The sequence below is a fragment of the Canis aureus genome, chromosome 7 (genome assembly GCF_053574225.1).
Source record: "Canis aureus isolate CA01 chromosome 7, VMU_Caureus_v.1.0, whole genome shotgun sequence".
NCBI classification, from domain to species: Eukaryota; Metazoa; Chordata; class Mammalia; order Carnivora; family Canidae; genus Canis; species Canis aureus.
The window spans coordinates 52,687,944-52,703,693 of record NC_135617.1 but is presented as its reverse complement, the minus strand read 5'-3'; the positions used below and the strand labels follow the sequence as shown (position 1 = coordinate 52,703,693).

General features: G+C 40.2%; 1 pseudogene; it reads left to right on the top strand.

Annotated features, from left to right (window-relative positions):
• Positions 1-3,887: 3,887 nt before the first annotated feature.
• On the top strand, positions 3,888-5,092 carry LOC144316857 (quinone oxidoreductase pseudogene; annotated as a pseudogene).
• The last annotated feature ends 10,658 nt before the right edge of the window (positions 5,093-15,750 follow it).

Sequence of the window (15,750 nt, the reverse complement as noted above, 5' to 3'; positions counted from 1 at the left end):
TGCAGTGAAATGGCAGGACACCTGCACCCCAATGTTTACAGCAGCAATGTCCACAATAGCCAAACTGGAAGGAGCCACAATGTCCTTTAACAGATGAATGAATAGGGATCCCTGGGTGGCGCAGCGGTTTAGCGCCTGCCTTTGGCCCAGAGCGCGATCCTGGAGACCCGGGATCGAATCCCACGTTGGGCTCCCGGTGCATGGAGCCTGCTTCTCCCTCTGCCTATGTCTCTGCCTCTCTTTCTCTCTCTCTCTGTGACTATCATAAATAAATAAAAAAAAAAACTTTAAAAAAAAAACAGATGAATGAATAAAGATGTTGTGTATATATAGACACACACACACACACACACACACAATGAAGTATTACTCAGTCATGAGAAAGGATGAATACCCACCATTTGCTTTGACATGGATGGAACTAGAGGGTACTATGCTGAGTGAAATAGGTCAATCAGAGAAAGATAATTATCTTATGGTTTCAATTATATGTGGAATATAAGAAAGACTGAAAGGGACTATAAGGGAAGGAAGGGAAACTGAGTGGGGAAAAATTGGAGAGGAAGACAAGCCAAGAGAGACTCCTAACTCTGGGAAACAAATGGTTGCAGAAGGGAAAGAGAGTGTGGGGATGGGCAACTGGGTGATGGGCATTAAGGAGGGCACTTGATTGGATGAGGACTGGATGTTATACTATATGTTGGCAAATTGAATTTAAATAAAATATTTTTAAAAATAAATTTAAAAAAGAGAAACTTCACCCTTCATACCATTCCTTTTCCAAAAAAGCCACATCTATTTTCTCTATCTTCTATCATATATAGTCATTTTCTTTTCTAGTCACCCTTATTATTTCTAGTAGTTTGTTGGAAAAAAACAAAAACAGGGGTGTCTGGGCAACTTAGCAGTTGAGTGTCTACCTTCAGCTCAAGGCATGATCCCCATACAGGGATCAAGTCCTGCATCAGGCTCCCTGTAAGGAGCCTGCTTCTCCCTCTGTCTAAGTCTCAGCCTCTTTCTCCGTGTCTCTCATGAATAAATAAGTACAATCTTTTTAAAAAAAGAAAAAACAAAAACAAACCAATAAACAAAAAGCACATTAGATCTCTTACAAAGATATCAATTTTGGCAATCCCTCTGGAGGTAGAAAAATATCACCAGACGTGGCTTCCTGATCTTTGATTCCCCAGTAGTTGGTACAATGCTGGACCCTTAAGAGGAGAGTTTGGGGAGGATGTCACAAAACTTTAGCCTACCTTACCACTCCAATGTGTCAACCTCCTGGAGGTGTGTATTTAAAAAAGGGGAGCCCTCAAAAGTGATTTTTCGAAGAGAGGATTTGAGCATAACACAAAGATCTATTTTGGAGGCAGAATGCCTTCACAGTGGTCCACAAACCACAACACATAGAAAATGGTCTGTTTTGCTAAGCCTGAGACCCAATCGTAGCTGACAATCCCACATGAGGTCAGAAACAAAGAATGAGAAGCTCTGGAAGTGGAGGGAGGCAAGTTTTCCTAAAAAGAAATCACACCCACCAAGACAAATAATGACCCACTCAACTTTTTGCCCTATTGCCTTTTAGTATATCAAACTCGAAGAGTTTGAGAAGCCAAAGAATTTCAAATAATCTTAATATCAAACATGATTACTATGCACTGTTTACTTCTCTGTGTTGAACCCTGAACCACCACAGTAGAAGGAAGGTCATTTTGGAGGATGAAAATGTAGGTCAGACATCTGGGCTTAAGTTCGTGGAAGGAGCACTGCACCAACACTGACTTCCTTCCCCTGAGCTTACTGTAAGAAGTTGCTCGTTTCGATCAGATGGTGAGAAGCCAACTTTGTGTCCCAGAATGCTCTTCATACATCTCCCACACGGGGCACATAGCAGTCAACCTGAAACAGCATCCTTCTGCACCTTTTCTGACCCACCACAGGGGTGAGTCAGAGGCATTTCCCAGTCTGCACCTCCTGCTGTCACCCAAGACTCTGTTCAATTGGGTTGGCCATGAGATAAAACACATTGTCCAGAATAGGCTAACAAGAGGCCTGAACACAATGAAACTCAGTTCCTGCTCTGCATCAAGGATAGTGGCCCAGAGATCACCAACAGGTAAATCATGCCTAATAATTCCTAATGTGTGCTCTTCCAGCCCAGGAATACAATGCTTAGGGGCAATCAAACAACCAGGCTGATGAAGAGTTTCCCATGCAAGAAAAATTTTCAAAGAAGAAATAAACAATCAGACACCCACTCTGTTAGTTTATTACCAGTGCCACAACCAATTACCGCTAACATGGTGGCTTAAAGCAGCACATATTTATTCCCTTACAGTTCACTGGGCCAAAATCAAGTTGTCAGCAGAGATATGCTTCTTTCAAACGCTCCAGGGAATTTGCCATTTCCAGCTTCCAGAACTTCATTTCTTGATCAGTGGCCCCTTCCTCTATCCATTACATTATCCTCTTCTGTTGTCAAATCTCCTTCTGTACCCCTTTTACAAAATCATTTGTGATTACATTTTAGGTCTACCATAAAAATCCAGGATAATCTTCACATCTCAACAACCTTCATTTAACCATGTCTGCGAAGACCTTTTTGCTATGTAAGGTAACAAGTACAGGTTCGAGATTTGGACATGGATATATTTGGAGGTCAATATTGAGCCTACTTCCCATGCAAGATTTTCTGAGAAGAAAGCAATCAGAGACATTCTACAGCACCCTAACACAATAGAACATAATAATCTCTTGATTATTTAGAAAATAACACCTAAAAAAAGAAAGCAACACCTAAAATTATTCTCTCTATGAATATTAATTTACCATCAGATTCTAAGGTCACAAAAGTGCTTATTAATGCAGAATTCTGGCAAATAAATAAAACCAGAGAGTCAGCTCTATTCGATTTCAGAATAAACTGCAAAGTATGTTTTCCTTCAATAAGAGTTCCCTAAAATCTTTGAAAGCTTAGTGCAAATAGTAGAATCTAGAAATCTGCATTTCCAAGAGGCAAGCTTTTTTTAAATTTTTTTTTTTTTGTCTTGCACAAGATGTGTCTTGAAACTCCCATTTGTTTTCTAAGAAATGCATGCAATTAGGCCTTTTAATTATGCAGCTATAAAGTGGAACAACTTGGGGAAGCTGTGGTACCTGGGGATTAAATTTCTCTTTGTAGAAGGTGATTTTGAAGGCCATTTATCTCGTTGGCAGAGTTGTATCTCTGTAGACTATGTCCTTTGTAGAAAAAAATGCCTTTTGAACTATCAATATCCTGGGCTGCTGTGCACTGTTACTTGTTACCATACAAATGCGTGTTTGCAAGCTTTTAACTAGCAATATTGTTGAAATAGTAAAAAATGCAGTAAAGATACCAAGGCACAATTTTCAATTCCCACTCGAGGACAGAACAATAAAAAGAATTGGACTATAGGTATAGCCCAGCTCATACTCACAAATTTAAGGCTAAATGAACTTTTAGAAAGTTTAACAATGGTGAGCTGAAATAATTATCCTTAGGGCTAATGTGATTACTGTGGCCCTATAATAAATCAGCACAGCATAAATCTGTGCTGATTTATTTTGATCACAAAACTTTGGGAAAGGCTCAGCGGAGTTCTCTGGAGATCTTGTGAGCAGTCCGGCTTCATGTATGTACAACCTGTGAAGTTGCATAGGACCCTATTCTTAAATGGACCCCACACTTGGCTTAATACTCTGCTTGACATCTTGGAATTGTGTGCTTTAATTTTTCACTGGGCCTACTTATGAGATTGCATTCTGATATCGACTGGGGCTGAAGTGAATTAAAAATCTCAGCTAGGCGGGATCTCACCCAGTGAGCCATCCGCAGGTTTCCTCCCCCACTCTAGAACCAGATCACCATGGCAACTGGAGGGAAGTTGATGAGAGCGACTGGAGTTTTTTAATTTGGTGGACCAGAAGTGCTGAAACTCCGGTCGTATGTTGCAATACCAATTCCAAAAGACCATCAGGTTCTAATCAAGGTCCACGCATGTGGTGTAAACCCCATGGAAACATATATTCGGTCTGGTACTTACAGAAAAAAACCACTCTTACCCTACACACCGGGTTCAGATGTGGCTGGGATAATATTGGAGATAATGTATCTACTTTCAAGAAAGGTGATAGAGATTTCACTACCGCCACCATCTCTGGGGGCAATGCTGAGTATGCGCTTGCTTCATATCACACACTGTGTACACACTGCGGGAGAAACTGGACTTGAAACAAGGAGCTGCCATCGGCGTCCCATATTTTACTGCTTACCGAGCTCTGCTCCACAGTGCCCGTGTGAAAGCTGGAGAAAGTGTTCTGGTTCATGGGGCTAGTGGAGAAGTTGGAATAGCAGTGGGCCAAATTGCCAGGGCTTATGGCCTAAAAGTTTTGGGTACGGCTGGTAATGAGGAAGGACAAAACACTGTCTTGCAGAATGGAGGCCATGAAGTGTTTAATCACCAAGAACTTAATTATATTGATAAAATCAAGAAATCTGTTGGTGAGAAAAGGCATTGATGTGATCATTGAAATGTTAGCTAATGTAAATCTTAGTAATGATTTGGATTGTCTGTCCTATGGAGGACAAATAATAGTTGTTGGCAGCAGAGGTCCTATTGATTTAAACCCATGGGATACCATCCCAAAGGAAACCAGTATAATTAAAACTGCTCTTTATTCATCAACTAAGGAGGAATTTAGGAAATTTGCAATGGCCCTTAAAGCTGGAATGGAAATTGGTTGGTTGAAACCTGTGATAGGTTCTCAGTATTCACTGGAGAAGGTGGCCCAGGCTCACGAAAATATCATCCACAGCAGTGGGGCAACTGGGAAAATTATTCTTCTCTTAGAATGATTCTCTTACAATGATTCATTCTTTCATATATTTCCAATGCAATTAGAGATCTCCTGCCCCTGTTTTACTTACACTACCTTTGCTCTAATCAGCATTCATTAGATTCAGTGAATTTCTTATATTAAAAAACAAGATTTATCTTTAGAGATTTGGTCATTGGAGCACAATTTATTTTATAGTTCACCATATTCTTTATGCCTCCCACCTACCTCTAATCAAAGACTCATCATGGTAGGAAGTAGAATGTCAGTCAGTAGTCATTTGGCATTGGGTGCGTTACAGAAAATCCTGGTACTTGATCATTAATTCCAAGACCTTTGACTAAGGAAGCTAATTCAAAATAAGACTATGTGATTTCCAAGCCTGTTTGTCTTTGTAAAGATTCTTTAGTATCTGATTAGCCTGGAACTATCCTGGACTGATTTTTCTGGACTCAAGAAGACTGCCTTTCTAGACTAATCTCATCTGGATCTACAAGGACGAGATAAACAATGTTGAGAGAAATTTATTTTTTAACAAATAGTTTTCCAATATTCCCCCAAATATTAGAACATTCACTGTTGATGGTTGATTACTCATTCTCCATATACTCTGTGAAGAGAGCAGCCTTATTTTTGGTATGCTATGATAGGTATGTCATCTTCCGATAGATATTTCTTGATTTATTTTTCAGAGTAGATTTAGAATTATCTGTGTAATGGGAGCCATGTATTTTTTATTTAAATTACTAAACAAATTCAACACATTTAGAGTAACCTACTTTTGTTTTCATTACGTGGTAACTCGCAGTAAATTCTGTAGAAAAATTAAAACTACTTCTATCTATTTGGTCATTATATGGTACGTGCCTTATATCTCTTTTACATGGTTCCTAATGGTTAATTTCTAATAGTGTTCTGTACTGGAAGTCTTCATCTAAACCAAATAAAGGGATGATTACTTAGAAATCTTCCTGTCAATCAATATTATGTACAAGGAAATAAAGTTTGATTGTTATTTTTTTTAAAAAATCTCAGCTAGGCTGAGTGCTTGAGGTGGCTCTTTCACATGCTTAGGAGTTGATGCTGGCTGTTGGCTGGGAGCTCATCAAGCCTGTCAACTAGAGCATCTATGCATGGCCTTCCCAGCATGGCATTCCCGGGGTAGCTTGACTTCTTACATGGCGATTGCCTTCCACTGGAATCAGCTTCTTAAGAAAACCGGATGGAAGCTGCATAACCTTTGATAGCCTAGCCTTGGAAAATCATAAAGCCTGACAGAAGTTACCAGGCCTCTTCTGGTGGGGAGAGGGGGCATTGAGAAGAGGGGAGGATGGGAGGGCAGAGATTGGTTGTTCAAAGCCAGACAATTGACCAAGGTAAGTAAGCAACCTCAGGAAACATTAGAGAGACATGAGGATGCTGCTCAGAGATTCCCAGAAACCTCTGAGGAAGAAGACCTGGTAAAGGACTAGAATTCCTATACACAAACAAGATGAAAGCCACTACAATGTGAGGTATTTATGGAAGCTGGTAAAGTCAAGGATCTATTGATTACATTTCCAGTGAGCTTCCCATAAAATTCTATAATTGGATGACCAAATACTGTAATTCACCTGTTCTTTCTGACCACTTGCAGAAAAGGATCCTCTGAGAAGATTCCATGGTTGAGACATTTCAGTATAGGCAAGGGACTCCTGGTGGATCTCTTACAGAGACACAATGTAGCTTAGTGATGACAGACAAGAGTCTATTGTAAACTCATAAAAGGTATTCACTCAATCTGTGCCTTCATTTTCTCCTGTACAATTACACTTCTAATTAATAGTTCCTAAATCAAAGCATTTTCATAATTGAATGAGTAAATGTATATAAGTTAGAAGAGAGTCTATTCTATTCAACAAACCTTAGCTTTTATTATAAAGGGTTCTGCTACTAATGAAAATAATTGGGAATTTCTTAGTATTCACCTTTGTACAATGAAAGTAATTCAACCATTTCTTCACCCAGTAAATGCCTCATATGTCTCATATGACAACCTCAATTCATCTAAATTCTTAAACCTAAATTATAGTAGTAGATTTCAAAAGCTGAGCAGCTTAGATCCATAGATCCAAAGGATGTGTTTTCTTTTATACTTCATTCTATTTTCTACATGTTTTCAAATATAGTATCCAGAAGCTTGGCATCCCCTATGCACACACAGTCCAAAGCAAGTGGTAGAAGCAAATCTTGTTTTCTTAATGGATCTCACTTAGGGTTTGGAGTGACCATCAAAGGCAATTAGGTTTTTGACGAGTGATCTGACAAGAAATCTGTGTCTTTTTTCTCCTAGATGTTGAAAATCCCAGGAGTGTGGATTTGGCAAATGCCTGGGACCCCAGAAGCTTGGAGTTTCCCATGAGCAAGGTATCCCATCTGAAGAAACAAGGTGCACTCACTCCAACATCCAGCACATGTAGCCCATCCAGAACGGTGCCTTCCAGATCTGATCTCTGTCAAAGTCACGAGAATGTGGTTGTGGGAGATGGTTGCATGGCTTCTGGTGTTGTCACCACTATAAACAAGGTCTGGCCCTTGCCTTTAGGCCATGCAAAGGGCTGTGGTATGTCACCTACAGACAGCATGTAAGGAAACCACAGAGGTAAGCCAGTGGAGTAGGAAGTCTAAGTTTTGTGACAGCCACAACCCCAGAACAACTCATAAATCCATCTTTGTCCAATGCATTGATTTACTTACTTAATTCTTTTTTTTTAAGATTTTATTTATTCATGAGAGACACAGAGAGAGCGAGAGGGGGGCAGAGACACAGGCAGAGGGAGAAGCAGACTCCATGCAGGGACCCTGATGCGGGACTCAATCCTGGAACTCCAGGATTACTCCCTGGGCCAAAGGCAGGCACTAAACCACCGAGCCACCCAGGGATCCCTACTTACTTAATTCTTAACAAGAATTAAAGGGTGAGAGTATGTATCCATAGGCTCTGCTTAAGGTGGTGTATTAAACCAGTAAATACATTACTAGTAACATTACTAGTAACAGCTAGTGTAAACTTAGAACTACTGCAATGATTTATATTTATTTTTTTAATCTACACCACAAAACCCTAGGGGACAAGTATTATTGTCATCCGCATTTTATAGTTGAGGAAAACAAGGCTCAAAGATATTAAGTAACTGGCCCAACGTAGCCTGTAGACATGAAAATGCACACACATAAAATTTTAACATGGAAGGCAACTGTACATATATAAAGATATACTCTTCCATCCACATTATATAGTTCATCATAAAAAGACACTAAAATAGCAACAAGCATCTACTTTTGTAAGGGGGAAAATAAAGGTTTAAAAAAAGGAATAAATAAATTCTGGTTCATCAATCTGTAAGAGTAGTATGAAACAACTAAAAATTATTTGAACACTATACAGAAACATAGAAAATGTGTAAAATGTAACGTAAAAAATATCAAATACAGATTGTATATATATATTATGGTTACAGTGTATAAAGCAGATGAGACAAAAGAGCAGAAGAGAAAACAAGATATAAAAACTAATACATAATTGGGGTGCGATACTGGGTGACTTTTCGCTTTTTAAATAACATACTGGACAATACATGTACCATACCAGGTACTAGTCTTAGCACCTTATGTATATTATCTCACTCTAGCCTCTCAACAACCCTAAAAAGTAGGTACTGCTATCATCCCCATTCTACAGTAGAGAAAAGAAAGGCACAGAGGGGTTAGATGACTTGCCCAAGGTCACTAGTAATGGTGTAGCTAGTAAGTGCTAGAGCTGGCATTTTCACCTGGCATCTAGCCCCAATGCCCATGTGCTCAGCCATTACTCTGTGATCTCTGATACTGCTGTGATGTCTCTATATTTTAAGAGAAGAGGTGGCCATTGTGTAGGCAACCTTAATGCTCAGATGAGAGTCATCCTTTTTTTTAAATTTCATCTTAGTTTCTTTTTTTTTTATTTATTTTTTATTGGTGTTCAATTTACTAACATACAGAATAACACCCAGTGCCCGTCACCCATTCACTCCCACCCCCCGCCCTCCTCCCCTTCTACCACCCCTAGTTCGTTTCCCAGAGTTAGCAGTCTTTACGTTCTGTCTCCCTTTCTGATATTTCCCACTCATTTCTTCTCCCTTCCCTTATATTCCCTTTCACTATTATTTATATTCCCCAAATGAATGAGAACATATAATGTTTGTCCTTCTCCGACTGACTTACTTCACTCAGCATAATACCCTCCAGTTCCATCCACGTTGAAGCAAATGGTGGGTATTTGTCATTTCTAATAGCTGAGTAATATTCCATTGTATACATAAACCACATCTTAGTTTCAACATATGTTCTTTTCACTACTGAGCAAAATTCTTAAAATCAGCACCCACTAAGGGCTATTAGTGAAAGAGTAGTGCATCACAGTTTTCAAATTTTTTTTAAGATCAGGAGGGGCAGAGGGAGAGAGAATCTTAAGCAGCCTCCATGCCCAGTGTGGAGTCTGATGAAGACCTTGATCTCACAACCCTGAGACCATGAGTCAGAAATCAAGAGTCCAACATTTAACCCACTGAGCCACCTAGGCACCCCAATACATCACAGTTTTTAAACCACACATTTCACATAATTCCTATTATAAAGTTACAAGATCAAGGTCAAGCATCTGGTACTAGTAAATAGATATGTATTTCTGGGGATCTCTGGTGGCTCAGTGGTTTAGCACCTGCCTTCGACCCTGGGCGTGATCCTGGAGTCCTGGGATTGAGTCCCATGTCGGGCTCCCTGCATGGAGCCTGCTTCCTCTGCCTGTGTCTCTGCCTGTGTCTCTGCCTCTCTCTCTCTCTCTCATAAATAAATAAATAAATAAATAAATAAATAAATAAATAAATAAATAAATAATTTTTTAAAAAGATATGTATTTCTGGAAAGGCAGTGAGTAGTGGATCTCCAATGTCCTTGTAAATCAAGAATGAATCTTGAGAACTTCCAGTGAGTGACTTATGTAAGAAATGTAATCGTTCTTAATTTTTGACAGAAAAAAATCAAGTGAAGAAGTACTAGGTAATTTATTCAACTTTACACAAATGGACCAATGAGATGATCAGGCAATAGAGGGTCTTCAGTCCAGGAGATACAAGTTTAAACCTTGAGGCTAGGGATCCCTGGGTGGCGCAGCGGTTTAGCGCCTGCCTTTGGCCCAGGGCGCGATCCTGGAGACCCGGGATCGAATCCCATGTCGGGCTCCCGGTGCATGGAGCCTGCTTCTCCCTCTGCCTGTGTCTCTGCCTCTCTCTCTCTCTCTCTCTCTCTCTGTATGACTATCATAAATAAATAAAAGTTAAAAAAAATAAAATAAACCTTGAGGCTAAAATAAAATAAAATAAAATAAAAAAATAAACCTTGAGGCTAATATTTACTAGCTCTTGTGACTTTGGGCAAGTAATTAATTCCTCAGTTGCCTCGTCTGTAGAAAGGGGATAATAATCTTTCCAAACTCATGCCATGTGAGGATTAAGATGTGTATAAAACAGTATACATAGCCAACACTGAGGATATATGAGCTGCTATTGTTGTTATGTTTAATAACCTTCAATGGAACTGTTATTGAATTTAGCCCCCAGGGCCACACTAGTACTCCAGACATGAAAAGTAAGGTTCTGACAGGCCGCCTGGGTGACTCAGTTGGTTGAGCATCCAACTCTTGATTTTGGCTCAGGTCATGATCTCAGGGTCATGAGTTGGAGCCCTACAATGGGCTCCACGCTCAGTATGGAATCTGCTCGAGATTCTCTTCTCCCTCTCCCTCTGTCCCTGACTCTGCTTGCACACGGGTGTGAGCACTCTCTCTAAATCTAAAAAAAAAAAAGAAGAAAGAAAGAAAGAAAGAAAGAAAGAAAGAAAGAAAGAAAGAAAGAAAGAAAGAAAGAAAGAAAGAAAGAAAGAAAGAAAGAAAGAAAGAAAGAAAGAAAGGAAAGAAAAAGGAAAGTAAGGTTCTGTTGCAAATGCAATTTAATCCTGCCTTGAACATAAGAAGATGCAGAGTTATAAGTTGGTAAGTGCCACCTCCCTGGTTACCATATTCACGAACATAAGGAACAAATGAAGGAAAACCCTCCATACATAACTGTTTCTCCTCACTGCCAGCGGGCCAACACCCCACATGTGATTTCTCTCATTAACTGAAGGAATTCTATCTTCTTAGGCATGCTTCAAGGAGGAAGGGCTGGGTCTTTGTAGTCCTTTATGACACATGGAGAGGTACAAACAAGGTTCAGAAGCTACCACTTTCTCAGCGATTCTTGTGGCACCAAACAGCCTGTGGAAAAGAATGTTTCAGTGTTGGAGAAATGGTGTATTGTTTCATACCCTGAGGGAAGTGTACAGCTCCTGGGACTAATTGGACCAAAAAATGCTTTTCTTCCCATTTATACCAGTGGAGTACACTACAATGAACATTTCGGGCCAAGGGGAATTTTATTTCAATGTCTCAAATCTATAAGTTCCTCTATTCCTGTCAAATTAATTTAAAGTGGATTGAACAAAGGATCTATATAATAATATGAACAATGTCTAGATCTTTTGTTTAAACCGCCTTAAATTATATGTGTATATAGAGAGATTAAATGAAGAGTGAAAACTTAATAACCACGAGGAATAATAGAGCTGTGGTATTTAAGCAAAAGAGTTGGTTGTGAGTTTCCTGGGGCCAAGCAAATGGGAAACATAAGTTCTGTACTTCTTGGGCTAAGGACAACCAGGTACTAAGAACCTATTATTTCCTTGGTACTGTATTAAGTCTTTTTTTTTATTTTTTATTTTTTTAGGTTTATTTATTTATTTATTTATTCATGAAAGAAAGAGAGACAGAGACAGGCAGAGGGAGAAGCAGGTCCCATGCAGGGAGCCTGATGTGGGACTCGATCCCGGGACTCCAGGATCACGCCCTGGGCCGAAGGCAGGCGCCAAACCACTGAGCCACCCAGGGATCCCGTCTTTTTTTTTTTTTTTTTTTTTTTTAATTTCAATTACTTTACACTCTACTTTTTTTTTTTTTTCTTTTCCCCATGGGATACACAGAGAGAGGCAGAGACATAGGCAGAGGGAGAAGCAGGTTCCTTGCAGGGAGCCCAACGTGGGACTCAATCCTAGGACCCCAAGATCACACCCTGAACTGAAAGCAGATGCTCAACCACTGAGCCACCCAGGCATCCCTACACTCTACTCTTTAAAATAGATATTATTTCCCATTTAACATATGAATAAGCTGATTCTCAGAAGAACTAAATTGCCTAAATTCATATAACCAGAAAATCACAGAATCAGGATTCAAAGCCAAAAGCTAAGTATTAAATGCATTTTTTTCTATAAAAAAGAAAAAAATAGAAAACCAGGGAAGCCTGGGTGGCTCAGTGGTTTAGCACCGCCTTCAGCCCAGGACGTGATCCTGGAGACCCAGGATCGAGTCCCATGTCAGGCTCCCTGCATGGGGCCTGCTTCTCCCTCTGCCTGTGTCTCTGCCTCTCTCTCTCTGTGTCTCTCATGAATGAATGAATGAATGAATGAATGAACGAATGAATGAATAGAAAACCAATTTTGTGACCATTTTCCTCACTGTAAATTACCAGTTAAATTTTGCCCCTGGAGCATTACAAACATAGGTGATTTTTGTCTGGATGTGGGAGTAGGGGAGGGAGGGCGAGGGAAGGACAGACAGAGAGAATACGTATTTCCCCTCAGCCAAGCTGTCATAAATAAGAACTGGATATCGAAAGAAAAGACTATATGCTTTCAAGTTCCATGTGAAAGAGAAGTTCCTCTCTCTGCACGTTATGACGGCAATGCAGTATTCTAGAACATCTAGACTGCTCAACGTAGACCTTTTCTCTTGCATTCAAAACAAAGCGAGGCTCAGCCTGAAGAACACAGGCTGTTCATTCTGTCTCAGCAGTGCCTCAACTGGCTACCAGAGACGGATTTCTGCCCCACAAAGGGAGCCTTTTACCTATGGGTGTGTTGTGCCACCTTGTGAGCTGGAGACAATGTGCAATTTCCTGAATGACATCCAGCCCTCAGAGCAGCTGTAAGGCAGGCCTCAAACCCCAGGGGGCACTGTGTGCAACATACTTGGAAGTGTGAGATATGGAGGTACTTCTGCACCCACTCCCAGAGCCAGCCCTAGGCCGCACAGAAAAATCACGGATATTTACTGGAAACATGATCGAGTACTGCAAATCCAACATAAAAAGTCATGAACTTGGAGTCATTGAGTTCCTTTCTGCCACTGACTACTCCACGTGACCTTGAACAAGTCCCCTAATTCCTCGGGCCTCATCTGCAAATGTAAAAGGTCCACCAGGTGATCTGCAGGAGCCCATCCAGTTCTAACAGTGTGAATCTACCACAGGAGAGAAACTGCCACCTCTCTGGTTTTCTAACTGGCCTCAGCTTCTGATCCTGTTTGTTCACTCCTGCTAAAACTATAAGATACAGCTATGCTCTTATCACATCTGTAATACAGCACACGAAACCATTCATAAGCGGGCCATTTGCCTACTGTTCCACATTCATTCATTCAATCATTCTTTCAAGAGATATTTATTACATATTCCCCACCATGTCCCCATGTCCACACTATCCAGGGACATGGGACTACTCACTGTTCCCCTAACATGCCAGGCTTCTGTATGCCTCTTTGTTTGCTTATACTGTTCCCTGTGCTATGAATTCATTTCTCCCATTTTCCACCAGACTGACACATATTCATCTCAGTGTAAATCTTTTCCTTTCCAAAATTTCCTGGAGAGCTATCATCCTCTGTGTCTTCCTAACATTTCATGCCTTGATCATAGTATGTAGCACATTGTTTTGAAATGACATGTGTTGGGGGATCCCTGGGTGGCTCAGCAGTTTAGCACCAGCCTTCAGCCCAGAGCATTGCAGGATCGAGTCCCACAACAGGCTCCATGCATGGAGCTTGCTTCTCCCTCTGCCTGTGTCTCTGTCTCTGTCTCTGTCTCTCTCTCTCTCTCTGTAGCTCATGAATAAACAAAATCTTAAAAAAAAATAAAATGACATGTGTATATGTGTACAAGGTAATATCTTTTTTAAAAAGATTTATTTATTCATGAGAGATACAGAAAGAGGCAGGGGGAGAAGCAGGCTCCCTGTGGGGAGCCTGATGCAGGACTCGATCCCAGGTCCCCAGGATCACAACCTGAGCCAAAGGCAGATGCTCAATCACCTAACCACCCAGGTGCCCCAACATGATAATATCTTGATACACTCAGATACACACACTAATTTTTCCCTCTACAATTTCCTTCCTCTGTATACTTCTACCACTTGGAGGCTTTTTATATGTGCTACCCTCAGGATAAGGCAATTACTGCTAAAATCAACAGAGAAAGGAGGATTCATTACACAAATTTGAGCACCAAAATGGACATGTGAGATTCATAGCAAACTTATGAAGATGGAAGCTATGACAGGAAATGTTTTTTAGATTTCAAAAGCCTGAATATTTTAAGTACAAATATCAATATTTATACCATAAGCAAAAGATTCTGCAGCCAACGGTGAAGACCCAGCATACCCAGCTACTCTATTCCCACTCTCACCTAGACTAGAATAAAGTTGCCCACACCCCAGTTAAAAATAGGTGTCAGGCTTCTGCCACCTGCCTATCCTCAAGCCAAGTTTCAGGTGGGAGTGAGAACTTGTGCCCCACTTCCTCTCTTGGATCTGAAAAGCAGGGGCAATGTAGTTGTATTCTGAGCCAGTGGTAGCATTAAGGAGAAAATGTGCTGTGCCACAAAGAAGCAAAGGTTGTATGAGAGAACCTCTGAATTTTCCCCAGAATGTCACGAAGACCAGAATCTGGAAGCTCCTGTGCCCCCAGGAAGCATAAGATATTAATGAAAGACAACTAGTAACCCTAAGGTCTCAGAGGTCAGAATGAGGAGAACACAAAGAGACTGCATGGCCCCAGTGACCCGGAGCTCTGTGGATGGCGAGTCCCAACACTGTGGTTCTTCCATATGCATTTCTTACTTGTCTCTATATCTCCAGTGGCTAGCTCAGTGGCCAATAAATGTTCACTTTGTAAAATAATGTAGCCAGGAACATGGAGCAGTAAAGAGTTACCAGGGAAACTGAGTTCAGCTTACACCATTTTCCTTAATTCTCCATGTAGCCCCCAAGTACTATTAATAATAAAATCATTCTCCATCTCAGAAACAGAGTAGAATGGTAGTTGCCAGAAGCTGGGGGGAGGGGGTGGAGAAATGGGAAGATGTTGGTCGAAAGGTACAAACTTATTTGTAAGATGAATAAGTTCTGGGATTTAGTGTATATAGTGACTATAGTTATCAATACTGTATTGTATACTTGAAATTTGCTGAGAGTGGATCTTAAATGTTCTCACTATATACACACACACATGCACACAATACTACTACTACTACTAATAATAATATAATATTTATAATAATAATAAAACAATTCTAACAGTAGTCCTCTGATAAGGAATTGATGAGAAAATATGAAAAACAAAAGACAAGTTTAGAATTTCAAAATCTTGAGCAGTATGAGCTCTGTGAATAGAAGCCAAGACAAGAAACAAACACCTGAAGAATTTTTCAATCATTAATACTTTATTATATTAGTACTTGATATATTAATTTTTCTCCTAAAATTTTATATAACAATATATCATAAATAGATGGACAGTTTCCTTACAAATATGAGTTATAGTTATCAGGCCAACCTCTTTACTTAGCAACTCTGAATAAACATGTGTACTAGATCCTTATCCCCATCCTTCCCACCCCACCCTGCACAGGCCCTCCCACATACCCATATTGTGGTTACATTTTCTAC